This window comes from Ictidomys tridecemlineatus, chromosome 3, assembly GCF_052094955.1.
Source record: "Ictidomys tridecemlineatus isolate mIctTri1 chromosome 3, mIctTri1.hap1, whole genome shotgun sequence".
Taxonomy (NCBI): Eukaryota; Metazoa; Chordata; class Mammalia; order Rodentia; family Sciuridae; genus Ictidomys; species Ictidomys tridecemlineatus.
Window position 1 is genome coordinate 157,592,601 of NC_135479.1, and position 13,142 is coordinate 157,605,742.

The 13,142-nt window shown below is 33.0% G+C and overlaps 1 protein-coding gene across 6 annotated transcripts in view; it reads left to right on the forward strand.

Annotated features, from left to right (window-relative positions):
- Positions 1–13,142, forward strand: part of Retnlb (resistin like beta) — a 90,473-nt gene that overhangs the window by 51,338 nt on the left and 25,993 nt on the right. For 5 of the 6 annotated variants that reach the window (XM_078044267.1, XM_021733458.3, XM_078044270.1 and 2 more), the window contains exons 2-3: positions 4,191–4,334; positions 12,231–12,321. The gene's annotated coding sequence lies outside the window, so the exon portion shown is untranslated. The remainder of the gene's footprint in view (positions 1–4,190; positions 4,335–12,230; positions 12,322–13,142) is intronic. The other variant, XM_078044271.1, reaches the window with a different exon arrangement.

The following is a 13,142-nucleotide window of genomic DNA, read 5'->3' on the forward strand; positions in this document are numbered from 1 at the left end:
TTTGCAGCATTGTTTGCTGGTCACAAATAACATCCTGTGTCTCTCACACCAGTTATTTTTATCTGCAATCAAACCCCCTTTACTGCTATGCCAATTTGCTTATTGACAGTGCAGAAACAGAGACACAGAGTGGAAATGTCAACTTCCTACAATGAAGAAGGAGATCTATTCTGACAAAGAAAGTGATGGTTGTAGACACTTTAACAAAGTCCTGAGTTGCATTTTATATGTAGCTTCACAGCCTGGAATCTCTATATATCATGATCAGTTAAGAGAGGCTTTGGTATTTGCTTCAATCTTTCACCTGCTTCTTTAAAAATGTCGTTCATTTTTACTTGTAATTTTTTATTTAGGTATTCTCCATCAAGGTGATACAGGATGTCTCACAGAACTGTCAAAAACTTTCAGAAACTCAACTTTTGATGACATCTCTGGCTTCTACATCTTGATTATAGTGCTATCATTACTAGTTCAAAAGAAAGGTGGAGCCCATTTTGCTACTTGGGCATCTTTTGCCCATATTCAGAAGACACAGGGACCAATGCATTTAGGATGCCTCTCTGCTGCCCCCTCCAGGACAAACATCACCATTTCTTGTCTAGAGCACTGCAAATAGCTTCTTTGCTTCTTTTCTACATTGATGGGTTTTATGATCCTTTCCCCACATAACCTCCAGAATACATTAAAATTAAATCAGATCTAATAACTCCTTTGCTTAATGGGCTTACATTGCCCTAAAAATAAAATCCCAATTATTTACTATCCCTTAAGGCCCCATATGGTCTGGACCCTACACAGTATCCAATCTTAACACTTAATGCTTTTTCTTTTGCTCTGTACTCTAGAACAAGAGTTGGTGAACTAAATCCACCCTATCATTTGTTTTTGCAATTAAAATTTTATCATGATATAGCCACATTTATTGACTTATATACCATCTGTGGCTGCTTTTGTGCTATAATAGCAAATTAGAATAGTTGCAACAGAGAACACTTGGCCCACAAAGACTAAGCTATTAACACCAAGCCTCTTAGGACAAAAGTTGGCCAATCACTCCTTTAAAGCATCCTTTCCCCTTCGTAATTAAGATAAACTCTATTTCCTCTGGCCTTTGCATTTGTATATGCCTTCTTTTGTAACTTTGAATAAAGTAGGGAACATATTTTTCACAGTACTACACCTAGTTATATCTCACTGTTTTCTGTGATAGCATCTTAAAATAGAAATAGAAATTTTCTTGCTCAAGATTTTGTTTATTGTCTATTTTCTTCCATAGATTCTAAACTCCGGAAGTCAGGCCCCGATTTATCTTCTTCAGCACTGCTTCAGTGACATCTACCAAATATCATCAAGATCCAAAAAGTCCTCCTAAATTGCTCTTCCCTCCATGGTTGCCCAATACCTGGGAAGTGGCTGTATACAGTAAATACTTACCAAATATTTGTTGATTTAAAAAAATAATCATGATAGCCAATGACATTCAGTCGTTTAGCTTTATCTCTAATATGAATTTCCCATAGGAAACATAGTATTCTCCTTTAAAAACAACCTAGAATGCATGAGAGAATAACCAGTTCTATGACCACATCTCCTAGAGGTAGTCAAGTTGCTCATGGTATTCATTCATTCACACATTTATTCATTCGACAAATATTTATGGGATGCAATATCCAGAAGCATGGGGCAAGACATGACTTAACAGAATTGACCATTTATCAGAAGTGTGACTATTGTTTTCTTAACATAACTCAGAGATTTCTGAGATTTCTCAACTGACCACCCTACTCCCCCAGAACCAACTCAGCCAGACTTGCTACTAACCCCAAGATTTAAAAAGTCAGCATTGTTCTTACCAGCCCAAGTGGAAACTGCTCTGCAAATCAGCTAATCATGTTTAGATAGACTTAAGTATTCTGTAAGAAGAGATAAAGTAGCTGGCACTTCTAGCGATTGTGAGAGACTGGTCAACTACAGAGGGAGAAGCAGTCTAAGGAGGACTTTTTGTAGCTTGATGATATTGAGCTTAGATGTCACTCTGAAGTGGAGGGTTCTGGACAACGCAAACACTAGGGCTTTGTGAAGTTAGACAAAATATCTGAGAGCTAAGTATAGAGGTCCATTAAAAAGTGGAGAAAGAGCAAAGATATGATTTTCCTACCTTGCCTGTATACTATTCCTCTATCTACCATTCCAAACCATTTAATCAATTCTCTTATGTCTAGAACCATAACTTGGTGTGCCCTAGCCTATTTGTCTTTATAGCTCTCAGCTGCATAACTCAGAGACTTTCACATGGTATTCTATTAAAAATTTGTTGAAACACATGGCAGGTACAATTTGAGGGAGGGTATTTTCCTGATGATTTCATCTGTAATGAATGCAGTGAAAACATTTGCATGGCTTTTACCGGAATGAGAAGGAGTTTCATGCTGCTAATCATAGCAGACTAATATAATGACTTTTTGAAACTTTTCATTTTTCTATATTTAGATAATTTGCAATATCAGCATTGAGAGATGGACCTAAGCAGTTTGGGTGTTATAAGATGAAGCTGCCTGATAATTGCCATCTTGTTTAGAAATGGTAAATGATGGGTGTCAGGATGCTTAGCAAACTGTAATCTCATTAACGTGCCTTTGAAGTCAGTTTCACTACAAGCTGCAAGATGGATTTCCTGCGGGAAACCACCACTTTAACTCTAGCCCTCCTCCTCTTCCCACCTCTGGGTCTTACTTGGCATAATTTCCAAGGAAGCTCTGCAGATGAGCAACTTTTTTAAAATGACTATTTTTAAGTATCAATATTTCTAGAGAAAAGGGAAGAAGTAGAAAAAGGAGCATGTAAGTGTTACACATATGATTGGTATTTGTTTAGTTCTTACTGAAGTGCTTTGCATACATTACTACAATCCCTTTCTATTTAAGCCTGTTCTCACTATGGAGAGAATTAAGTTTATGTAAAAGATCTTTTGCCTACTTTCATTTTCATGCTAGCAGTCATTGAGTGTATAAAGAGCTTATAATCTCTCTGTTTTTCATAGAAGCAAAACTGGGTAGAAGATATCACAGCACAGGGATATCATTTTGCTCAGAAATCCAGATCCTCATAGGATACCAAAAAGCTGTCAGATTGAAGCACTTTAAACCCTATAGGCAAAAGAAAAGAGTAATAAATCACTTTGAGAATCGTGACCAAGGATAAATATTGGTATTTTACAGCTTGTTCAGGAACTGCCATGTATTTGAACATTTAATTAATTATGTCCAAAAGAAAAATGAGAATCTAGTTTTAGTCAGGTATGGAAATACAGATAAATCTATTTTTTTTAAATAGAACTATTAGCTCAGTGTCAACTGAAGTATTGTGTGGTTGAGAAGAAATCAACACTGCTTATCCCTTATAAGTAAAACATACAAATTCACTACCTAACAAAATCCCACATGGTGAAAGTCCAACTTATTTACTTACTCTGTTGTAATAAAAAAAAAAAAAAGCTGGATTTGTAGGAAAGGTAAGTGATGCAGAAATTTTGCATAAAGGCTTTAAAATTGCATTATTTGTATTTCTACCCTTTTAGGTAGAAATTATTTCTTATGCATTTGGATGAGTCTTCTCAATGTTTGAGGGGGCTCCATGAACACAGTGGGTGCTCAACTGTCTACTTAATAGCAGAATGGAATTAGTGCTAAATCAAGTTGGTAAGCCTAGACAGTTCTGTATTATACATTATTTAATTCACCATTAAATAATGTGAAGGACTTCATTTTTGTCATGCATTTTAAAAATTTTATGTTTCAGTTCATTTCTTCCATTTTCCCTTAGTACCTTTTTTAATATCAGATTTTCATCTAGGACACTACATTGCAATTAATAATCAAATTCTCTTAGACTTCTCTTAATTTTGAAAGTTTTTCTTTTTGTTTTTCCTTGTTTTTTGATGATCTTGGTAATTTCAAAGAGTTATGTTCCGGTATTTAAAAAAAAAATGTGCCTCTGTTGGGATTTGTCTGATTCGAATGGGGTGATATGTTTTGAGGAAGAAGACCACAAAGATAAAGTGTTATCAGATCATGTCAAAGGCATGGCCACATAGCCTACCCAGGGTGATGTTAACCTTGGTCACCTGGATTGAAGTAGTGCTTACCAATTTTCTCTACTGAAAATCAACTCTTTTATCTCCCTCTTTACAGTGTACGACTTGGAAGATGGCCACTATGCACAGCCCAGGCTTGAGAAGTCAGGAGTGATGCTCTGCCTTCTTCTTCTTTTTTTTTTATTTGTTCCTTTAGGTATACATGACAGTACAGTGTGTTTTGACATATTATATATACATGGTAGGTAACATTGTAATTAGGATCCCCTTTTTGCAGTTGTACATGATGTGGAGTTTCTCTGGTTGTAAAGTCATATATGAACATAGGAAAGTTATGTCCCACTCAGTCTACTGTCTTTCCTATTCCATCCTCCCTCCCTTTTCTTCATTCCCCTTTGCCTAATCCAAGGAACTTCTGTTCTGCACTCCCCCTAATTGAATGCTAGTATCCACCTATCAGAGGGAACATTTGGCCCTGGGTTTTTTGGGATTGACTTATTTCACTTCACATGATAGTCGCCGGTTCCATCTAAATTATTTGATACTGCATGGGTATTTGTCTCTTTTGCCCTATTCAGTTATTTAATAATTTACCTATGTAGTCATGGGCTCATGGATATTTATTTTATGCTTTGGATAATAATCCAATACTATTTTATTTTGTTGCTAAAACCATTTTTGTTTTGGCCAATTAGAACTTTTCCCATTGGCTCTTGATCTCTTTGACACACAACCCTCATTGTGTGTTTAGTATTTATTTCTTGGTTTTGCGCACACTTTATTTTCTGACATCACATTATGCTTCCAACTTGTCTTACATATTTCCTGCCCCAATCTCAGTCTGGGCCATTTTTTCAAGGAACCCTGGAAAATGTTCTTAGAAATCAAGATCTGAATGCTAGGTGTGCCATTTCTTCTGGGATGTCATTGCTTCTAGGTTCCAACAATGAACAGAGCAAGGAAATGTGTGTGTATATACTAACCCATGTATATATGCATATCTAAAAATATTTCTATGTGTATCTATCTAAGCCTATAGTAAACTGAACATATAGGTTCATACTATTTTCTCCATCTCCAGTTCATTACCATAGGGATGCGTTTACTCTCCTCCTCCCTTGCTTGTCTGTAAAATTCAAAAGTCAGTGAGAAACCTGACTTTTACCTTTCGCTATTTTTTTATTTAATTGTTCAATTCTAGTATACCCACTCAGTGGTTTCAGAATTGATAATCCATACCCCGTAGAGAAACAACATTATCAAATGTTGTGAAGTTTTATTGTAGTTGTTTGTTTGTTTTGACACTCATTTCCAAAGTTTTTAGGTCAGCACCTTATTCTCCTATGTCATTAAGTGAAATCATTTGAAACATTTGTAATACATTTAAATTATTTTGACACAGTCTATATTCTAAACTGGGATACTCAGGTATCATAAATTATTGAAAAATTTGCATACATAAGGTTTACTCTATGTGCTCTGAAATTCTATGAGGTTTGTTAAATGGCTAATGTGGTATATTCACCATTAGAGTATCATACAGAGGAGTTTATCATGCTAAAAAGTCTTCTGCACTTCAACTCTTCCCACTTCCAAACTCCCAAACACCACTGATCTGTTTATACCACTGATATGTCTTTATACTTTTGCTCTTCCAGCATGGCATACAATTGAAGTCATATAGTATGTAACTTTACCAGAGAGCCTTCTTTCACTTAGCAATGTGTAATTAAGACAATATGCTCACTAGTTTCTTTCTTTTCATTTCAGAGTAATAGTCCATTGTATAGACATACCACAGTTCGTTTAACCATTCACCAGTTGAAAGGCATCTTGATCACTTCCAGTTTGAGCTGAATTAAACTATTATAAACTTTCACATGCCAAAGTATTTAATTTTGGGAGCTCTATCACTTCTTTAAATTTCAAAGTTCAGTTATCCATCATTGCTATTTAGGTTTATAGATACATATAAGTACATAATATACTCAAACAATTGATTTAGGCAATTGATATCCAATTTTTTTCTTTCTTAAAAAAATATATATTTAATGTCATATATTTCCCTCTATACACTGCTTTTGTTATTTCCCCAAATTTTTGATTAATTATATTTTCATTTGATAAATTATAATTTTCTTTAATTCAATTAATTTCTAATTCCTTTTGAGACTTCTTCTTTGACCCACACTTTATTTAGAAGTTCATAATTTCATTTCCAAGTGTCTGGGGATTTCCTAATTATCTTCTTGTTATTATTCTCAACTTTTAATCCCATTGTAGACTAAGAATATATTTTGCATGATTTAAATTTTCTAAGATACTTTTTATTATCAAGAAAATAGTCTATCTTGATGAATGTTCATATACATTTGAGAATATTGATCCTCCTGTTATTGGGTGGAGTATTCCAAAAATGTCAATTAGATCAAATTTTTTGATAGGGCTAGTCAACTCGACTGAATGCTTATCAATTTTCTGCCTGCTTGATTTCTCAGTTTCTAAGAGAAGGATGTTGAAGACTCTGCCTATAATTGCACACTTGTCTTTTTATCCTGTCATTTCTGTCAACTTTTGCCTCATATTTTGATGCTCTATCGTCAGATGCATACATGTTTAGGGTTAGTATATTTTCTTAGAATTTCAACCCCTTTATTATTATGTGGTATCCATTTTCTCCCTGACAATTTTCCTAGTATGTTTTGACTAAAATTAGTATATCTACTCCAGCTTTCTTTTTATTGGCATTAGCATGATGTATCTTTCTCTACCCCTTTTCTATTAACCTATTAGTGTCTGTTTTATTTAAAACAATTTCTCTTCGATGAATAGTGTTTTATAGTCCACCTCAGCTGTCTCTTCTTTTAAATGGCATATTTAAGTCATTCCCATTTAAAGCAATTATTGGTATTTTTGAATTAATATCAACCAGTTTGAAATAGTTTTCAGTTGATTGCCAGAGGCTTCTTTTTCTGATTTCTCTGATTTCATTTGAACATTTTTTTTTCATTTGAGCATTTTATAAGACTCCAATTTATCTCTTCTCTTAGAATGTTAATATTTACTTTTCAAAAATAAAACTTTATTATTTATCCTGGGGTTTATAACATACATTTTATACTAATCTAAGTCCACCTTCCAGTAACTATTCCATTTTACTTATAGTGTAGGTGCATTATGATAGAGTGAGTATTCCTGATTTCTCCCTCATCCCCTGTGACATTCCTTTCATTCACTTATCCATATACTATCATCATGTAATACCTTACTATTATTGCTACTCTAAATAGTTACTTTTTAGAGAAAATAAAAAAATTTACCTAAATTTATTTTCCAAACTTTCCCCTTTAAAATGTAGATCCAAGTTTCTGATCTTTATCATTTTCCTTCTTCCTGAAGAAATATTTTAAGATTCACAGAATAAACATTGTTAACCATGAATTGCCTCAATTTTTATTTGTCTGAGAAATTATTCATTTGTCCTTCACTTGAAGCATAATCTCATTGAATATAAAATCTGAAGTTAAAGTTCAGAGACTTTTAAAAAATTTACTTTCTGGCTCCCTATCACATTATATGATCCCACTTTTTTGCACACATTCTCATTTGATACCATCTGCCATGATGTGATGCAGCCAGGTAGCCCTTGCCAGAGCCAGCTGCATAGTTGGATTTTCTGACTCCAAAATTGTGACTAAATAAACTACTTTTCTTTAAAATTTACTCAACCTCCAGTATTTCATTATAGTAACAAAAAACTCTTTTTTTCTTTACCTCTCAGTTTAGGAATTTTCTATTGGACTATCTTCAAATACACTGAGTCTTCTTTTAGCCATATCAAGATTTCTAAGATTTTCTATTGAAAGTCATATTCTTTTAGTGGGCATGTGTCTGTGTTGATTTTTCCTTAAAACTTCCACTTCTGTTTGTATTACTCATCTGTTCTTTAATATTTTCTATTTTTTCCAGTGAAGTCCTTAACATAGTCATCATAATTATTTTAAATTTTCTGTCTTGTAAATTCAGTACCTGTGTTATATATAAATCTGGTTCTAATAATTTGTTTCTTCAGACTTTTTTCTTAACTTCTGTTATATGTTGTTGAAAGTCAGATATGCTGTATTAAGTAATAGGAACTTAGCTCAGTAGGCCTCCAGAATCAGGATTTATGTTAATATTATTAGATTGTTGGTATCTTTGTCTAATATAAGATAATTGTAATTTTGTGGGTTAGTCTCTGTGTCCTCTATTCTGTACCATTAGTCTTCTAGTCTGTTTTGGTGCCAATACCATGCTATTTTTGTTACTATTGCTCTGTAGTATAGTTTAAGGTCTGGAAGTTGGCTCCATTTAATATTTTCTGGAGATACAGAAGACAGAAGCTTTAAGTTATCTATTTTTCTTATTTTTTGTCTCCCATCTTCACTTTGGGCATCATAAATACTCTTCCTCAAAGATAATTTGTGTTTTGCAAGTCTTTCAAAGGTTATCTATTTATACTTTCCTAGAATCCTGTTGATGTAGTATAAAGGTGTGTGCAGGGAGACATTCTTTAATCTGTCAATTAATTCATAGTCTTTTAGTGGGCCTCTGTCTCTGATCTGTGACTTTCACAAGTGATTCTTCTTGAATAGCATGCCCGCTCTCCTTGGAGAGGCAGAAGGGTAGGTGGAGTCAGTGTGCAGAACTGTCTGTCTACCATAGCTCTGGAATAGGCTTTAAATTTTTCCCATGAGAACTAGGCCTTTGTTAAGGAGATGTCTCTAAACAGGTACACTTCATGGTAATTACTCATTCTTTCTTTTTGCCAGAACCATAAGTTGTTGGACTTCTGGTTGTAAAGCTCACAAAGGGAGTACCCTCAAAAACTGAGGTACCTCGGAGTTACTCCCACACTACTCCACAGTCAGCCTTCAGCATTTCATTGAAACTACCATTTAAGTATTTCCACCAGTTTACACCTTTGTTGACTTCTATCCAAAGTAAACAAATCCTGCTGTGGCTCTTGGGATTTGCCTGCCTCTCCAGATTTCAGGGGGATTGTCCTGAAAAGTCAGTTTCCTGATGAGTCTAAAACAAGATGTTGATTTTCAGTTTTCCAACTTTTTGTTGTCAAGGGTGAGAGTGATGACCTCCAGGCTCTTTACATGTCAGAGCTAAAGTCTGAATTTAACTTTCATTAGTTGCCTTTTGCAGGTGAAAAGTTTCATACTTAAATCTCAAAAATTTCTGTGCTTTTCTTCTTGGCAATACATCAACTGCCACTGATTTAAATTTTTATCACTAGCAATAAAAAGGCCATAGAACCATTTTATATATCATACTTCATGTTTTGAATATATGGTACTTCCTTTACTTAGCTGAAAATATCTGGTTTTATGTCCATCAGCCACAAATCTTAATTATACAAATAAACATAAATTATATCAAACATACCTTTTAAATGTATGAATGTATTATTTCCTTGAGCAACATTTTTTACCATTTTATTGTGAAATATATGTTTAAAATACTATTCAAAGCACACACATACAATGTAGGGAATAATTATAAATTATTATCCCCATATAACCCACATTATGAAAGACAGCATTGCCATGTAGAAAACTCTAATATACTGTTAAATAGTAATGGAAATAGTGGTCACACTTTTCTTTTCAGTTGAGGAATTAGTTAATCTACCAAATAAAGTAATTAATGTAAGTATCAAAGTATATAATTTTTATGTTAAGGAAGCAGTTTCAGTTCTGATTTTGCTGAGTATTTTTTATCAGAAATAGATGTTCAATAATTTTCATTCACTTTCTTCATGTGTGGAGATACTTGAAAGATTTTTCTATTAGACCTATTAATTTGGTGAATTAAATTAGTTAATCCCCTAATGTTGAATGACCTTTGTGTGTTAACTTTATGAAGTTTTTACTGTATGCTATCAAGTATAAACCTAGGATTTGGCATTATACTTGTTTTATGAAAATAATTTTAAAGGATTTTTTTTCTTCTTTCTTTCTATGTCTGGGGACAATTTCAATAACTTTGAGATGATCTGGTCTTGGAAAGTTGGCACACTTCTTTCTGGGAAACTGCCTAGCACTACATATGAGTTAGATCTTCAAAAATTTCTCTATTTTGTCTAAGAAAATTGTTATGTTTAGGCATACTCTTTTCAGCAGGACAATTCTGGAAAATTGTGCTTTCCTAAGAATGTATCTATTTTGTCTGGATTTTTAAATGTATTTACACAAAATTCTGCAAAGCAGTACTTTTCATTTTTAAAATATACTCTGCTTTAATATTAAATTCCCCATGTCATTTTTGTGTGTGCATAATTATACTTATTCTCTCTCTCTCTTTCTCACCTTCTTTTTTTCTGAAGTTGGCTGGTCTATTCTAGTCGTTTTTTGTTTTTGTTTTTGTTTTAATATGTACTTTGATTTATTAGTTCTATTTTACAAAACTTTTACCTTATTAAACTTATGCTTCATTACTTATTGTTTGACATGCAATAGTTTATATTTTTCTAGTTTTGTAAATTTCTTTCTATCTTTATAAATAAATACATATGTATATATATGTAAGATTGTAATTTGTCCTTTAACTTCTGCTTTAATTGTATCTTAAAGATTTTTTATATGTAGGGCTTTTATTTTTATTTTTACAAATACTACAGTGTTGATTTATAATTCTTTTTTATCTTAGAATAGACTTTCAAAATTTCTATTTGGAAAAGGAGGGCATATTTTAGATATTTGTATTTATAATTTTCTCACTGTGCTGCACTCTAACAAGAGAATACTATTTGGTTTATTTCTCCTTATAGAAATTGTTTTCTATATCACTTAGTATGTGATCAATTTTTATTAATATTAGTGTGTGCTTGAGAAGAAAGTATAATCTTTACAATATTTAACTGGCTATGCCCCCAAGATTATTACTTATAGCTTTGATCAGACAGGCTAGTACCCACTGTCTGATTCTCCTTGCATCTTTTGTTTTGTCCCATGAAAGTCTTTTTTTAAAAATTTTAGTGTTGAGAATATGTATGCCAATCTGGCTTTCTTTCCTTTTGTACTACCTCCCTGTTTGCCCAGATTTTCACCTTTACTTTATGATCTAATTTTGTTTTTGTTTTTGTATTTTGTGCTAGATATCAAAACCAGGGGTGCTTAACCACTGAGCCATATAACTAGACTTTTCTTAAAATTTTGTATTTTGAGACAGGGTCTCACTAAGCTGCTCAGAACCTCAGTTAGTTGCTGAGGCTGGCTTTGAACCTCAGATTCTCCTGCCTCATCCTCCTGAACCAGTGGAATTACAGGCATGTGCCACCATGCCTGGCTGATCTAATGCTTGTACTGCAAAATATTTCAGAGTTAATTCTGGGTCAATTCTCCAGGGTATACAGTGAATCTTTTCATTAAGTAAATTCAGATCTTGTTTAATTAATAGTAAATGTTTTGCATTAAAGCTTTAAATATTTTGTTCCATAGTTTTATTTTTCTTTTTTATAATTTTGGTTATATGTATGGTAGATTTTTTGCCTATTATCTATATCAGTGATGATTATTTGATCTTTTTTACTTCTTTCTCTCATTTTGCTTTCATGGTGTTTTCATTTCTTCCTTTGATGTTCTGACTACTCTCTCTTTTGGACACCCTATAACTTAGCTTCTATTTCTGAGTAATCTTGTCTTTGTTCTTTATTTCTTTGCAGAATTCAGTCAACTGTCATTCCTTACTTCTTGAGTTACTTTTCCTTTAAAAACAAATTCTGGGTGTATTTTTCACATCTGCAAGTGCTTATTCAAGTATATTTAATTTAGATAATAGTATAGTGGTTTTACAAGAATTGTCTGTCTCTTTGTTATTCAGGAGAGAAATTTTAACCTACTAAAAGTCTAATGCTCATGATCTAGAATTTCCAAAGACCATTAAATTTATAATTGGAACAAATGGATTCATTTTCTACTTCCTTGGGCCTTTGGAGCAGAGCTTAAAAGGCTCATTCTAATAGTAAATTCCTTTCAAGCTCTTAGCTGCATGATATAACTCATATTTATTTTATTATATGAATTACTATTTTAAAATGAGAAAGAAGAAGACAACAGACTTTCTTGCATGTCTTCTTACTTACCAGGTAAAATGCTATTGTACTAAATGCATCAACTACAGGAAAGAACACCGTGAATTAAAGAGAGAGCCCACTGTGTACCAGGTCCAAGGTTTAGGTGAGTATTTTTCTTTGACTGATGTTGACTTAAGAAAACACATTCACATAAGTTGTGTATATACATGACAGTATTTATATCATTGCTTACAAAGAAGTTCAGCAAAACCATTCATGATGTAATGCCCCAAATTCTGAAGAACAAAATGTTCAGGCATGTGTAGAAATTTTAATTTATATACTTTTATTGAGAGATGTTCACTTGCTTGAGCCCTATAATGGACTAGCAGAGTTGCTAATTTCTGATGCATTGATGATTCTTTTTTAATTCTTCAGAGGATTCTTTTATTTTTATTTATTTATTTATTTATTTATTTATTTGGACTCAGATGCACTTGACCACATCCCCTGGTTCATTTTTATATTTATTTAGAGACAGGGTTTCATTAAATTACTTAGGGCCTTGCTAAGGTGCTGAGGCAGGTTTTGAACCAGAGAAATTTTTTTCAATGGATTTTTTAACCAGGAAAAAGAATCACTAATGGTAATATCCACCTTTATACAATACGGTAGAATGAACTTAGTCCCAAATAATCCATGTTCTCTGCTAGTAAGCATGTTACTCTTAAATGTTTTCTTAGTCTCATTTGTCTTATACCATTAAATATTCAGAGTGTATTCCTTCGGTTATGCATTGAAGTTTTATTCTGGAAAAAAAATATGGCAAATAAGCTAAACTTGTGTGAATATTTATCTTGAAAATGAAAAATAAATGTATACAATTTATACATATTTCCCATCTTCCCCTTTACTATGAGAGTTTTTCTTTTATTAATGAATAAAAAAACAGCATTTGGGGTTGGGGTTGTGGCTCAGCGATAG